At 35.1% G+C, this 12,653-nt stretch overlaps 1 protein-coding gene across 44 annotated transcripts in view; it reads left to right on the top strand.

The window, feature by feature from the left end:
* Nucleotides 1-12,653, top strand: part of NRIP1 (nuclear receptor interacting protein 1) — a 92,264-nt gene that overhangs the window by 21,084 nt on the left and 58,527 nt on the right. Inside the window, exon 1 of one of the 44 annotated variants that reach the window (XM_081553237.1) lies at nt 10,502-10,557. The exons of the other annotated variants lie outside the window; for them this stretch is intronic. The gene's annotated coding sequence lies outside the window, so the exon portion shown is untranslated. Of the gene's footprint in view, nt 1-10,501; nt 10,558-12,653 lie in introns of those variants that run through there. 44 annotated transcript variants of the gene reach the window in all.

The following is a 12,653-nucleotide window of genomic DNA, read 5'->3' as shown; positions in this document are numbered from 1 at the left end:
CTCCCTGTTCCTATCAGATGGAGAGGGTAAAAGCAAATAGTAAATCTAAATAAACACATTAGGACTGTAAAAGAACTTCTAAGTGAACTCCCAAATACTAAATTTAATTTTTATGTATACTTTATCAGTGAAAGAGGATATGATCTGAAAGCCTGAATTTTGTGAAATTTAAAGTTATTTTTTTAAATTAAAAGTTAACATATTACATACTTAAAAATGTAAACATTCAAATAGTTCATAAGTATTAGTTATAGAGAAGTTTCCTATACTTTTTAAAGCCATTGTAATTTATCTATTTATGAAAATTCATCAAGTAATTGCAAAGTTAAGAGTAAGTTGAATAGAATTGAACTGGTTACTAGCTTTTATTAAAAAGAAACTGCAAAGAAGTTTAGTTGCAGGGTTGAATAGAGAAATTTTTATGTAAATTTTGAATAGAAATTGCTTTTAAGTCGTTCTTTTGAAAATAACTTATGTCAAGCCTTTTTAAAAATAATTTCTTACATTTAAAAAAACCCATTTTACTGAAGTCTAACTTCATATAGTCAACTTGGCACTCTTACTTGCTAGTTCAAAGATTTTTGGCAACCCACTCCAGTATTCTTGCCTGGGACATCCCATAGACTGAGGAGCCTGGCAGGCAACAGTCCATGGGGTCACAAGAGTTCGACATGAATGAGTGGCTACACCACCACTGCCACCCTGCATAACTATACTCTACCCCAGAAGGTTCGTTGGTATCTGTCCTGGTCAGTACTGCCTCCACCCAACAGAAACTGGTCTCTGGCATCTTACATCTTGGATTAGTTTTGCTTGTTTTTGAACTTTATACAATGGGAATCATATAGTGTGAACTCTTTTGTGTCTGACTTTTTTGCTTAACATTATGTCTTTGAGTCATCCATGTATATATCACCCCTCTCCCCACTGCCCGATCGTGTATATTCCATTGTATGGTTATACTATCCTTTATCTCTTCTACTGTAAATGGACATTGAATATCTTACCAGTTTGGGGCTAAAATAAGGTTACTGTGAACTTTTTAAAATCTTTAGGTAGAAATAAGCATTCATTTCTGATCAGTGTATGCACAGGGATGGAACTCCTATGTGACAAAATATATATGTCTAACTTTATAGTAAATAGATACCTAGAGTGCTTTTAAGGATATTTTAGGAACTGTCAATCATTGTATCTTTTACTAATGATGGCTCTTATTATGAAATGGACTTATTTTTCTCCAGCTTTATGTGAACTCTAATGTTGTTTTTCTAAGAATTATGAAATTTTCCTATCTGTTAAAATTAAGTAGCCAGTTTTTTGATTCCATTATGTGTTTGGTTCATGAAACTTACATCTGTCCTAACCCCACTGAAAGCAAATAAGACACAGAACCCTCCTATACATACTTATAACTAAGGAAATACTGAAATGGATTTTGAAACAAATTGCTCACATCATATAATGAAGCCTTTTACTTTATTGTTGAATTTTTAGTAACCTCTTTGACTATCTAAAATCATGGATATGTTTGAGTAACAAAGTAGTACTTCTGCATTTATGATGAATGTTTCTTGTGACCTTTGTGTTTGTATTAATCTGCTTGCTGATTAAGTGAAATTATTCACTCTAGAACATAGGTACTTGAGAAATTTTATATTAATCTTTTTCTCAGTCTTTTTTATAGAGCAGAGCTGTTCTACTGAACTGTATGTAATGTTAGCTCAAATTTTAAATTTTCTAGTGAGTGAAGTGAAGTCGCTCAGTCATGTCCGACTCTTTGCGACCCCATGGACTATAGACCAGGCTCCTCCATCCATGGGATTTTCCAGGCAAGAGTATTGCAGTGGGTTGCCATTTCCTTCTCCAGGGTTTCTTCCTGACCCAGGGATCGAACCCAGGTCTCCCACAGTGTAGGCAGACGCTTTACCGTGTGAGCCACCAGGGAAGTCCTAGTAAGGCACATTAAATAAAAGTAAAAAGCTGATGAAGTTTGTAAAATATTTTATACTGATATCTACAAAATATTTTTTCATTGCTTAATTAGTATAAAATCATGAGATATTTTACATTCTTTTTCTCATGCTAAATTTTTCACATTCAGGGTGTATTTTCACTTTGCATCTCATTGCAGTTTAGACTAGTCACTTTTAAAGTACTCAGTAGCCACATGTGTCTGGTGAACAGTAAGGTTATAAAGTTACATCTTGCATATTTTAAAAAAGACACTGCTTTAGTTAAATTCATATCAGTTAAAATATCCATTGAATTTTTAGTAAAGATTTCATGCAGATGCTAATATGGTATGTTTCAGTAGGTCTCAAACAGCCTATTTTTCCTTCAGTGTAGAAATAAATTACATTTTAAAAAATTGAACATGAGATTAAAGCAATTAGCCTGCATTTAGGGGTCATTTGTGTGAAAAATGCGTATCTTTAAACTGTAAAATCAAAATGTCAGATCCACATTGTCTCTCCTCTAGGTTATATGCTAGTAGAATTTTATTTTGTTTTTTCTTTTTTTTTTTTTTTTTTAAGCATGGCTGTTTTAATTTTAGTGTGATAAATTGACATATGTTGTAACTTCAGCATCTTCCAAGTAGAATAGTGAAGTCGCTCAGTTATATCTGACTCTTTGCGACCCCATGGACTGTAGCCTACCAGGCTCCTTCGTCCATGGGATTTTCCAGGCAAGAATACTGGAGTGGGTTGCCATTTCCTTCTCCAATAGGGCAACTCAGAAAAGGTTGTATACATATAAATGTACCTATGACTTTTTATTAATTAGGATATTCAAAGAATACCTAGATTTTGAGGGTTAATATTTATTCATGAATGTGTTTGCCAAGTGAGATGAAGCGAGATCTGTAAGCTGTCTTACTTGAACTTGGGTCAGATTTTGCTACCACTTTGGTTTGCTTTAAACTTTCTAGTGTTCAGAATTTGGAATGTGGATAAAGAAATGCTAATCTGTGACAATGGTCATTTGTGGAGGGTTGTCATGAGCAGTAAAGCTTATTAAGCAATACTTTCCATAATTGCATGTTTTAGCAGTTATTTTGGGTTCTTGATATAAGGGGTCTGTGTGTGTATGTGTGTGTATATGTGTGTGTGTGTATATATATATATATATATATATATATGGTTCCTGATAGTGGCGATGTTTCACAAATGTACACTTACCTCCAAACTCATCATTAAATATGTACAACTTTTTCTATCTAAATCTTTTCTCAATAAAGTGGTTTAAGAGAATGCTGGATGTCTAGAAGGAGCTCATAAGTATTTATAAATGTTTATTGACTAAATAGTTATTGAATGTATATTTTTCACTCCCCAAATTTTGCCTTATGGACTTTCTGAGGCAGGGAGTATTTGAAGGAAGAGAAAACAAAATCTTCAATTATATTTGTAATAATACATTTTGATAATTTGAATTAATTGAAAGTAGTTTATCAAACTGATATGTATACCTCAATTAAGAATAATATGTAGATATGAAGTTTTCTAAAAATATAGTATTATGATCGGGTCTTTCATCTTTGGAGTATACAAACATGCATTTTTCCATTTTGTTATAAAATAATGGTAATCAGCTTGAGAAGTACATCTATAAGAGATACCTTGTGTTTCTGTAAAATACAGAGATTCATTGTATTTTAAAATTACTGTGAATGAGGCAGACCTTGATGGTTTTTTAAAAAGTAATTTCTATTTAGTGAAGTAAAAGTTGTCTTTCCATCTTATATAGATATTTTCTTAATGTAGTTTTTGAAAGTTTCAGTTTTAGGTCATCTGTAATGAAGTGATCAAAGACTTATAGTATTGAGGAATGGTATTTGTTACTCTAGAATACATTCAAAGGAGATGTTCTAAGTGTTAATTCCATTTTAGCATCAGTAACTTTTGTGAGATGATTTAAGCCGTCTTTCCTGCAAGTCTGTTTGCAAGTTTTGAGTTTTATATTATGCCTTTATATATTCAACACATTATAACTGGTGACCATATATATGAGTATTTATATAATCATTTTCATTAGAACAGAAAGAATTATGAGATTTGATTTCTTACTTTTTCCACTGCCATCTTCTAAATCAAGCTTTAGTATTTCATGATTGTTAAACAGTTACTATAGTAGCTTTCTAACCAGTCTTTTACCTTTTAGTGTTTATTATCTCCATACTACAGCACAATAAAACTTTCTGAAGAGATAATCATTACCCTGAACACAAAGACCTTTGCCCAGAAGATTAAGGCCAGGTCCTGTTTCTACCTGGCTCCTGCATCGTATTCCATTTGCCTCATCCTTGAGCATGTTAACTGCACTTTTCTTATACTGCCACAGTTGTGGCTATCTTCATCTTACATGTGTTGTGATCTCTCTGTCTCTCTAGTTCTTTTTTTACAAAAATGTTATCCATCCTGTGATTCATATAATCACCCTAGAGAAAGGAACAAGTACCCTCTTCCACTTTCTCTCAGTAGTTGACGAGTACCATTCACACGGCATTATTTTATTGATCTTTTCAGTGAGATTGTAAACTTCTAAAGGGAAGGGACCATTTCTTTTATAAAATTGTGATATACAAAGCTCCTAGCTTGATGCCTCCCATATACAGGGTAGTAAGTTAAAGTGTTGATGAAAAAACAACTTCAGGGTGTATATACCCTGGAGCTTTAAAAACAATCAAAGGATTTAAAAATTCATCCTGCATTATATTATGTAAGTTATTTAAACTTATTGTGCAGTAGTTTTTGCATGCAGTTTGTGTGAAGATGAAATGATAGCGTATGTGTCAGAAATCTGTTGGTTCCAGAGTTTGACACAAATGTTTGTGATAGTACCCAAACTGAATTTTGTTGAGCTTGTAAATTTCTTTGTCTTAATATGAAACATATAGAATGTTGTTCAATATTCCTTACCTGAATGACGGCAAGGTTGATTTAATGTTAGCTGACTGTGTATTCTAAGTTTCTTTACTGTTCACCTGAAATAAGAATGAAAATACAGATGCCTTTGGTGAAAGTAGTGAATTACCTTTTTAGAATGAATAGTTTCAAAGATGAATGAATTTAAAAATCTTATTAACTTGACAAAATTGATCCTTAATTCCTCATATTGAATTACATTAGGGTTAAATACATTTTTTTTGAAGGGCATCTTTTCACAAATTTCCATAAATTTCTTACAGGTGACCCCATCTGTGTCAATTCTATTTCCTAGAAGTATTTAAAACTAAATAGCTTACCTGGCTAGTGCAGGTTTTTAACAGGACTGAATTTGGGAAAGGTTTTTTATTTGGTTGTGATATAGTTCTAGTGCTAAGAGAAGAATTTTGGAATAGCACAAGTTTCTGTCTTTCAGAGATCTTTTACCCCTCAAAAGCAAAATCTGAGTGTTCTGTATACATGGATGATAGCCATAAATTAGTTTAAAGAAAGAGATAGGTTGACATTCAGGGGGAAATTAATTTTCATAAGACCAGCATCCTAAACCACTAATACTGTCATCACAGGGTTTTCCAGGTGGTGCTCATGGTAAAGAACTCACCTGCCAACACAGGAGATGTAAGAGGTGCAGGTTCAATTCCTGAGTCAGCAAGATTCCCTGGAAAACGGAATGGCTACCCACTCCAGTATTTTTGCCTGAAGAATCCCATGGACAGAGGAGCCTGGTGGGCTGCAGTCCCTAGGATCACAAAGAGTCAGACATGACTGAGGCGACTCAGCATGCACACATGCACTGTCATCACACAGAGAATAGGCCCTGAAATGTGGACCCACTATAGTCTTCTGTATTTAAATGCTCAGATATTGGTGACACAAAGTAGTGACAGAGGCTGTATTAGTAAGGAAGAGGGGATGGCTGTAGTTTCTAAGTCTTCCTTGTTGTTGTCTAGCCGCTCAGTTGTGTCCAACTCTTTTGCCACCCCATGGACTGTAGCCTACCAGGCTCCTCTGTCCATGGGATTTCCCGGGCAAGAATACTGGAGTGGGTTGCCATTTCCTCTTCCAGGGGATCTTCCTGACTCAGGTATCAAACCTGTGTCTCTTGCATTGGCAGATGGATTCTTTACCACTGAGCCACCTAGGAAGCCCGAGTCTTCTTACTCATAACAAAATATGTGCAGCTGAATAACATTCTTTTGGCAACTAAATAGGCTTGGGAGGTTAACTATATAGGCTGCCCAGGTGTATTTAGACAATCACTATAGAGGGCCCTTACTTTATTACCTAAGGTATAAAGTTTAGAAAATATTAAGCTTTTTCTACTTATGTTACAGACAAAAATTCTTAAAGACAGTCTGTTTATTCTAATAGAAATGGATATAACCTGAGAGTGAAAATTACTAAAGTTATATTGACAAGTATATTCAAAATATGTGCATGGAGTTATTGTATTAATGCTGAATTCTTGCTAACTTGCCATTTTCACGGTAATTTCAGGAAGTAAGAAATGGATAACATTTTTATTTTATTTAAGTACTCCCATGAGTTTCTGTTAAGGGTGAAAATGTCATTACAGTATTTGTTAGAAAGTCACATACACTTTAACGCTAGTCTGATGAGCACAGAATGTTATTGTTATATTTTTGCTTAAGTCTTCTATAATAGTATAGCTTCTCTTCCTCTTGGTTATGTTAATGAAAGATGCAAATTATCATGCCTTTTTCCACCAGAAAAAGTCTGAAATTAATATATGTGAACCATTTAAAACATTCAACTTTCAGCATTTAGACTTTCTTTTTTTTTTCTGATAGCCTTATCACACAATCACCAGTCACTAGCTTGTAAGTTTGTATTTTAAAAGAAAACATTCATAAAGGATAGGATTCCCATTTTCTCGTTGGAGAAGGCAGAAGTAGTTTTTTTTTCTTTCTTGATTTTACAAACAAAATAATTAACCCAAGGGATATATTTCTCTGTTACCTCTAATGCAGACAGTTAAAGAATAGCCACCATCATGGCCGCAGTTCAATACACGATGAGGAAAATGCTGGTCTTAGAACCATAAGATTTATGTTTGAGGCGTAGCTCTCCACGCAGATTGTTAGCAAATTGCTTAACCTGAGTCTGTTTTCTGACCTGGAGAAGGAAACAGCTACCCATTCCAGCATTCTGACCTGGAGAAGTCTATGGACTGTATAATCCATGGGGTCCCAAAGAGTCAGACACGACTAAACCACTTCCACTTCACTTCAAAATGAGGATACAATCTACATCACAGGAATATTCCGCAAGTATTGATAAATGAGGCAATAAAGTTTCTTGTCACAAATGTAACATTCTAGAAAGATAATGTGACAGTGTTGTTAATTCTATATTTTTCAAAAGAAATAAGTTTAAAGATGACCACTGTTTACTCAGGAGAACACCCTTCTGAATTAGAACTTTTTCTTCCACACATGATACATTTTTCTTTTTGTTGTTGTTATTTCTCCTCCACTTTGAGAATGTTCATAAACTCTGGTCATACTTTTGAATGCCTTTCAAGTTTGAACCGGTTAACATCTGCCACCTACTGACCCAATTCTCTCCACTTCCTCTAATCTGGCCCTCTGCAATACACAGTTGCTTGTTTTTGCTGGGTGGTTAAACTGGCCTTAATTTGATTTTTCCAAAGATCTGGATTAATATAGGGTTAGAACCAGCAGCTTCTAAATGTGTCTAACCTATAAAGCAAGGTGCATAGCAGTCAGTAATAATTTTTCCCCCTAGAGAGCAATTAGTAAAACCCCACATGGACTTGCTTTTTCTTTCACTGTCTAGCATTTATAGTTTTAAAAGTGATTTCTGCTCACATATTCAGGTTAAAAAACAATTTTTTTTTTTAGTAAGTGTGAATTTGTGAAGTGACTCACCACACATGTAGGTACTTCACAATGCATGCCTTTAACTACTATTTGAATTTTTGTAGATTTGTACTTTTGCTGAATGCAAAAAAATAAAAGGCCTAGTGCCAGTTCTTACTGGGTCAAGATTTTATTTTAAAGTATCAACAGTTCCTCAGCTTTTTTGATACTTAAAAAGTCATACAGATTTTCCTGCAAAAAGTTTTAACTGGCTTTATTCCAGTAAGGAAAATTCAGGATGCTTATGCTATGATAGTAACAAAAACGATGTACAGTGACTCTTCAAAAAGACAGGAGTTGTGGTGCCAACCGCCTACCTCCATTCATTTGGAAATTTGAGTATGACTTTTGATTCCCCCCAAACTTAACTACTAATAGCCCACAGTTGACCAGAAGCCTTACTGCCAAAATAGCTAATTAACATATATTTTGTACATTATGTGTATTATATAATGTATTCTTACAATAAAGAAAGCTAGGGAAAGAACATGTTATTAAAAAAAAAAATCATGAGGAAGAGAAAATGCATATATCTGTGCTGTATTCATCCATATGGTATGTTTACATCATTTCTTAAGTTGAATTGTCTGTCTACATCAGTATTGTCTTGTATGACATGAAACGCTATAGATGTTATGTGCATTAACACTAGACATCAGACATGAAAAGATAATGAGAAAAATTCATATTTATTTACAGGTATAACAATTCAGGTGTTGATAAGGAAGATCAGTATGATTGCTTTATGGTATCCTCATGTAATCAACACAGTTGTTTTGCAGTAGCCCAACCTATACACTAATGAATGAATCATTATAAAAATTTTATGGCATTCTCTATTAGATTTATGTTTGTGGGCATACTATATAGTAATATAATTCTCTGAAAGCAAAGTTGTAAGAAGTGAGAAAACTAACACATCATTAATTTTATTTTAAACATCACTCACCTTATACTTATCTTGATACCAGGATAGACTGGTATCATTTTATGCATTCATGACATACTTTTTTCTTGTTTTTTTTGACATTTCTAGTCTATGTCTGAAGCTGTTTCAAATTATAAAATCTCCAAACATTCTCCAATATATTTACTGAAAAAAAATCCATATATAAGTGGACCCATGTAGGGTCAACTGTGTTTGGTGAATTTGTTACTAGAAATTGCCAAAAGCTAGACCACTCTAGAAGTATATTTTCATTTAAAGAGGCTAGTGGAGGCAGTAAGAACTAGTGTATATATGTGTGTGTATTCAGCATAGCTCTGGGTGCAGAAAATTTGGTGATTTAAAAAATTTTCAAGAAATGGCCAAGGAAATTGCTTTGACCCTGTGGAGACTTAATGGGTAGTGGTTTGTGGAACGCATTATAGCAGCACACTGACCTGAATCTGAATCATGGTGTACCCTTACCTGTTGTATGACTTTGGGCAACTCTACTCTACTGCTCTGAGCCCCAGTTCCTCCATCTGTAAAAGTTGTTGTTGTTCAGTTGTGTGTTTGACTCTTTGCGACCTCATGGACTGCAGCATGCCAGGTTTCTCTGTCCTTCACTGTTTCCTGGAGTTTGTCCAAACTCATGTTCATTGAGTCGGTGATGCCATCCAATCATCTCATCCTCTGTCACCCTGTTCTTCTCCTGCCCTCAGTCTTTCCCAGCATCAGGGTCTTTTCCAGTGAGTCAGCTCTTTGCATCAGGTGGCCCAAGTATTGGAGCTTCAGCTTCAGCATCAGTCCTTCCAATGAATATTCAGGACTGAATTCCTTTACAATTGATTGGTTTGATCTTCTTGCAGTCCAAGGGACTCCGAAAAGTCTTCTCCAACACCACAGTGCAAAAGCATCAGTCCTTTGGTGCTCGGCCTTCTTTATGGTCCAACTCTTCACATCCATACATGACTACTGGAAAAACCATAGCCTTGACTAGATGGACCTTTGTGGGCAAAGTAATGTCTCTGCTTTTTAATATGCTGTTTAAATTGGTCATAGCTTTTCTTCCCAGGAGCAAGTATCTTTTAATTTCATGGTTGCAGTCACTCTCCCCAGTGATTTTGGAATCCAAGGAGAGAAAGCCTGTCACTGTTTCCCCGTCTGTTTGCCATGAAGTGATGGGACCAGATGCCATGATCTTCATTTTTTGAACGTTGAGTTTTAAGCTGGCTTTTTCATTCTCCTTTCACTTTCATCACGAGGCTCTTTAGTTCCTGTTCACTTTCTGCTGTAAGGGAGGTGTCATCTGCATATCTGAGGTTATTGATATTTCTGCTGGAAATCTTGATTCCCGTTTGTTATTCGTCCAGCCTGGCATTTTGCATGATGTACTCTGCATTTAAGTTAAATATGCAGTTGACAACATGGTTGTAGGTTTATTTTCAGTTCTTAGTTAAGAACAAAAACACTGTTTATACAGTTATTCTGATGAGAAAATATGACTCTCATTAGAGATCTTATTTATTGTCATATGACATATTCTCTAGGCATGCAGCATAAAAAAGAGGGAAAACACCTGACATCCATTTTCACTTTGGTTTGACTTAACACATTTCAGGAAACTGAATATTTGAAAAACATTTCTGTAATGATTAAGATATAAGTAATAGAATACTTTATTAAAATAGCTCAAATAATCAGTAGATCATCTCACCCAACAGGAAGTTTGGAGTACTGGTGTTTAATTGTCATAATGATGTTATCAAGGACCAACAAGGTATTTTCCATATTTCTTCTCTACTCTCGTGAGTGTTTTGACAGTGTCACTCTTCATGGTTGCAAGAGAGCTATTTTTCGTGCTAGTTTTTTTTTTAAGTGGTGGGAAAACCTTTTCTAGTAAACTTCATTGGCCATAATTGCATCATATGCCTGTGCCTACACCCCTTTTTGGCAGAATAAACATTACTTGTCTTAAGCAGCTTGACCTAATCAATATTCACCTTCTAAGGATAAGAGGGTGAGCGTTTGCCAGCAAGTAAGAAACGAGGAGGTATGTCTTTGAGAAGGTTGCCTCAGGTCTGTCACAGCTAGGGAATGTCACAATTTTAGTAATTGCCCCAAATTTTCTTAGGAGATTGTAAAATATAGGACACTCATGACTTGATTCATTCAATATATTTATTTTTAAGTGCCTATTGTATTCCATTTCTTGGCCCTGAGTATAGAGAAGTGAACAAAACGGAGAAAAAGTCACTGCCCCCTTGGAGCTTATGATGAAATAGACAAAAATATAAAGCAATTTAATTCATGATATCTTATGAACAAATGATAGATAAAAATTATAATAGAGAAGGGAGCATGGAAAGTCTGGGATGGGGTGTGCATGAAGTTGCAGATTTTGTCCAGGGGAGGTCTCACCCAGAAAGAAGATGCCTTGAGTAAAGGCTGTGTTGGTGTGGGAGCTGATGATACAGCTCTCTGGGGAGATGAGTGTTCTTGTCAAATGCCCTGTGGCTGGAATGGGGTGACTAAGGAGAATCACAGGAAGTGAGGTCAGGGGGAAGCCAGGAGACAGTTTAGACCAGAGGAATGACCCAATGTAACATTTTTTACAGAATCACTGTGGCAGTTGTGTTAAGTAGACCAAAGTGGGCGTTAAAAACAGAAGCGAGGAAACAATTTTTTAGGAAGCTATTGTAATAATCGAGGCGATATGAGGGTGACTTGAATGGGAGCAGTATGAAGTAGTTGGACTCTAGATATTTCTAAGGCAAAGCCCACAGAATGTGCTGACGAATTGAATGTGAGGTATGAGAGGAAGAGAGGCAAGGATGGCAGCCAGGGTTTGGGGCCTCAACAATTCGAAGAATGGAGTTACTATTAAGTGAGATTAGGAAGAACAGGGGTTCAGTTACTGACACATTAAATTTGACATGTCAAATAAATAATTATATAAGTATTCTTGAAGACAGATCAATATATATTTTTTAAAAGGATGACTTTGGCCATTAATAACAGGAAATGGCTTTTAAAAATGTATATATTAAAAAACAACAGTAAGGAAGAAGACAGTACAAAATGGGGAACTAAAGTTTTATGAGAGGGGGCGGAAGGATATTTTATATTCCATTGAACAAATACAGGGAAACACTGGAACTAATTTTAAAATAGAATATTCAAAGAAGCACTTATACACTGAGCATTTATCTAGTGCCTACTGTATTTTAGTTTCAAAAATTGCATATTAAATATATTTATTGAAGTCAGTACCTCAATTTTGAAACCCCAAATCTTGTTAAAAGCACACATCAAAAAAAAAATACACCACAAAGACCAGTGATAAAAATTTAGGGTACATCTGTTTCCTCTGAACATGGTACAATCGATGATCCTTCTAAATACACGCTTTGTTAACTGTCCAGGTTATCTTCCCCAACTTCCTCGGTATCCTACAGCATCTAGTTAATGTGCAGGCATTTCATTCAGTAGTGAGAAAGTCAGAAGAGAGATCAATACATTACATCTTAAGGTGAGTTGATCAGGATGAATGGCTTTTCTTTTGAAGAGGAATTAGTCCAAGATATCTTTTAACCAAATTATTGCACCTATTTGCATTTAACAAGGATGCCACACAGAGGTGCAATTTTCAAACTGCATGCATCACGTAAAATGCTGAGAAGCACCTTGTCAAGTACCTTTCGTATTATAGGTACTCAAGAAATATTTAGGTGGAAAATCTTACTTAGAACATTATCATTTCTAGTTTATTTAAAAACTTAAAATTATGGAGCATGAAGTAGACATTGCCTGGTAAAATGTGCTCTATTCATATGAGGTTGTTGAGAAAACTGAATTCTAATTGTGTTGTCAGGT

This window comes from Giraffa tippelskirchi, chromosome 2 (assembly GCF_054371585.1).
Source record: "Giraffa tippelskirchi isolate mGirTip1 chromosome 2, T2T-mGirTip1v1.2.pri, whole genome shotgun sequence".
NCBI classification, from domain to species: domain Eukaryota; kingdom Metazoa; phylum Chordata; class Mammalia; order Artiodactyla; family Giraffidae; genus Giraffa; species Giraffa tippelskirchi.
Note: the sequence above shows the minus strand (reverse complement) of the source record. Positions and strands in the feature narration are given on the sequence as shown.